Source organism: Bidens hawaiensis, unplaced genomic scaffold, assembly GCF_021521415.1.
Source record: "Bidens hawaiensis isolate Kalapana, Puna unplaced genomic scaffold, B.hawaiensis_p1.1 tig00045576_1, whole genome shotgun sequence".
Classification (NCBI taxonomy): Eukaryota; Viridiplantae; Streptophyta; class Magnoliopsida; order Asterales; family Asteraceae; genus Bidens; species Bidens hawaiensis.
In genome coordinates, this window is record NW_027498126.1 from 128,471 (window position 1) to 132,010 (window position 3,540).

At 33.3% G+C, this 3,540-nt stretch overlaps 1 pseudogene across 1 annotated transcript; it reads left to right on the plus strand.

Moving 5' to 3' along the window:
• The first annotated feature begins 2,108 nt into the window (after window positions 1–2,108).
• On the plus strand, window positions 2,109–2,903 carry LOC143595858 (putative galactinol--sucrose galactosyltransferase 2; annotated as a pseudogene). The gene is made up of 4 exons (XR_013146603.1): window positions 2,109–2,182; window positions 2,256–2,390; window positions 2,475–2,696; window positions 2,782–2,903. The product of XR_013146603.1 is annotated as a putative galactinol--sucrose galactosyltransferase 2 (transcript).
• Window positions 2,904–3,540: the final 637 nt, after the last annotated feature.

Below are 3,540 nucleotides of genomic sequence, written 5' to 3' on the forward strand. Positions count from 1 at the left end.
TCACTCCATATTCTCTCTCATGAAGCCGTAACATTTATTAGAATCTTTCCGCTTTTCTGGCGACAATTCACTACGAAGACCGTCCATCTTCCTTAGGAATTGACGTTGACTGAATGAGAAATCAATGGTATTCCTCAATTGAATGCTTTACCTTTCCATCTACAGGGCTATTGAATCCCCATCTGTTTCAATGAACCCTACTTTAAGCCCTTTCCATTGCCACTTTTTAGGTTTTTTTTCCTGTTCTCACCGCCTGTCTTTGTGACCATGCTTCAAATTAGTCAAGCACACTGAATCTTCGGTCTGTAATGTGCCTCTTCAGTTCTCAATTTTTAGGGTTTAACTGGTAGCATTTCGAAACCGAATAGTGTTGGCTGAGCAAAATAAACGACATGTATGCGTGCGTGATTTCCGTTTATTTTTGAAATTAGGCTAAAAATTATGTTTGAAATAGGATTCTAGAAAATTGGTTACTTTTTTGCTTATAGATATGGCTGATTTGATCATTTAGTGAGTTAAATATGAGTTTTGTTCTCAATTTTTGTTTATTTTGATGTTGATAATCTTGAAAATATGCAGGTTTCAATTTTGAGAGACCTATCATGATGATCAAAGACAAAGGTTACTGATATGCCAAGCATCATGATCACGCCTGCCAAGTAAGTGTTGATCGGTGTTAATATAATCAAATTTGTATTTTTTTTTAATTTTTTAATGTTTAACATTGAAACGAACTTATATAAAGCTGATTATTAGGTTGATTTACATGTTCAGGTTACTAATTTACCATTTATTGAAGTTAAAACTGTATGTTATTCCAAATCATAATCGTATTTGGTTATTAGGGAATGGTCTGTTTAGAATGTCTATGTTCCTATTTTCACTGAAATGAAAGAACAATTTAAGTAGGCTCCTGGTTTTGGTTCTCGCCTTCCGTAACATCCTTCTTCCTCGAACAGCAACACGGTGAGCAGACCCTATCTGTATTGCGAGAATTCGGTGTGCTCGGCAGCGAGAATCCTTTCATTTTTTTGCAGGTGTGTGTTGTGTTTGCTTAATTTCAACACTAAACAGTTCAAATGGGTCAGCATGTGACCCGTCATCTTGACATGAACACGCTCTGTTTCGCCCAACGTGTTCATAGGGGTTCGATCCAAAACATAATCCACCTCTGTATTGACGTACAACTTTATTTCTACAATGCATATTCAAGATTGAAATAATTATTATTATACAGAATTTAAATTGCTTGTTGATTATTGCTTTATTTATTGTTATTATATTGTAATATAAACTTGCAGAGTTTAATTTTTTTACTTAATATGATGAATCGAACCGTTACAAAATCGTGATTGTCGCGAATTACAGATCTTTATTTGCTTCACTTATCGAGCTCGAGCCGGCTCGCGAGCCTAAACGAGCCTGCCATTTATATAATTTTTAAAATATATATATAATAATTATTAAGTAATATATATAATGTTATGAAAAAAATAAATAATATAACTAAATAATATATATATTATTTTATACATAAAATGATAAAATTATAATAGAAAAAATATATTAATATAATTAAAATTATATAAATAATAATTGATTAATAGTAAACGAGCCGAGCTCCGTGTAAGTTAAATGAGCCGAGCTTGGCACCCCTGCGTTGAGCCCAACTTGTGAGTCGTCTTTTCAAGCTCAAACCTAGCTCGTAAATATTATTTATAAATTTTTTAGTTATTTTAATTATAAAATTATTTTTTTATATATAATAAATAATAATAAATATATATTTTACACAAAGAAATTATATAAATAATAGGCTCGTGAGCCACTGGAGCTCGATAAGTGAAGCTTGGTCTTGGTCTTGTTTATAAAAGAAGCTTATTTTATGGCTCGGGCTCTTTTAAATTCAGCTCGTTCTCGAGTAGCTCTCGAGCCCGCTTGACTCGTTAACAGCCCTGGATAAATACAGAATTTATGTTATTTTGAGTCGTTAATGATAAAACATAACATGAATTGACCCGTTCATAAGTAAATGGATATAAATAATTTAAGTTCAACTGAATTTTAGCTAACTTAGTTTTTTTTTTCTTTTTTTTTTTAATTGATACTTTCAGAGTCTTCATCCGGCTGCTGATTATCACGCTGCAGCGCGATCTATCGGTGGATGCGCGATCTATGTTAGGTAATTAAATAGTGTTTTATAATTATATATTAACACAAAATATCCATAAACTAATTGTAACTATTTTTGTCAGTGACAAACCGGGCCACCATAACTTTGACCTGTTACAGAAGTTAGTTCTCCCAGACGGGTCGGTACTTCGGGCTCAGTTGCCCGATAGGCCCACACTCTATTGCCTCTTTGTTGACCCACCTAGAGATGGAATCAGGTATCAATCTTTCATTAAACTCAACTAAGGATACTGAGTTTGACTTTGACTTTTGGTTTTTACTTGACTTTTATGTTAATGTAGTTTGCTTAAGATTTGGAATGTGAACAAGTGCACTGGTGTGGTGGGTGTGTTTAACTGCCAAGGGGCGGGTTGGTGTAAAGTTGAAAAGAAAACCCGAATCCATGACGCGTCTCCCGGTATTCTTACGTGTGCGGTTCAGTCTGCTGACTGTGGACACACTAAGTGAAGTGGCGGGCCTGGGATTTTGGAATGGTGAAACAGTTGTGTACTGTCAAAGATCAGGTAACAAACCTTTTCAACCTTCCTATAAACTTTGACCAATGTTGACCAAATAAGTAAATGCGTCAAAATTGTCACCTCTGTTGTAGGGAGATAATTCGGTTACCGAAAGGCGTGTCATTACCCGTAACACTCAAGGTTCTAGAATATGAATTATTCCACTTTTGCCCTTTGAATTACAGATCTTTATTTGATTTGTATGAGATTTAGATTTTCTTATTGCTTGTACATATTGTTATGATTATAGAGAGTTCAAATTGTTTGTTGATTATTGTTTATTAAATGTTATTATATTGTAATATGAACTTGTAGAGATCATAAAAGGTTCGTTTTTTACTTAATATGGTGATCGAACCGTTATGATTCGTGATTGTCACGAATTACGGATTTTAAATTGCTTTGTGTGAGTTTTAGATGTTGTTGGATCAAATCCATACATGATTTGTTTTGGAGAATGTCTATTCATGAAGTAATTGTTTTTGTGTTAATTATAGAGAAGTCCGACTATTTGTTGATTATGGTTTATTTTAATGTTATTATATTGTAATATGAACTTGCAAAGTTCAAAAAAGGTTATATTTTTAACTTAATATGGACCATATGGTGATATAAACCGTTACGAAGTCGTGATTGTCGAGAATTACAGAGCTTTATATTGCTTTGTATGAGTTTTAGATGATGTTATTGCTTGTTAATCAAATATGTAACTCTGTTTGGGGATGTTTATGCATAAAGTAACTGTTTGTAGAGAGTATTGATTAAGTTATGTGGTTATGATTATAGAGAGTCAAAATTGAAACAGAGTTTAAGACCAAGTACTTTTTGGGCTTCATTTTCTTGACCCATG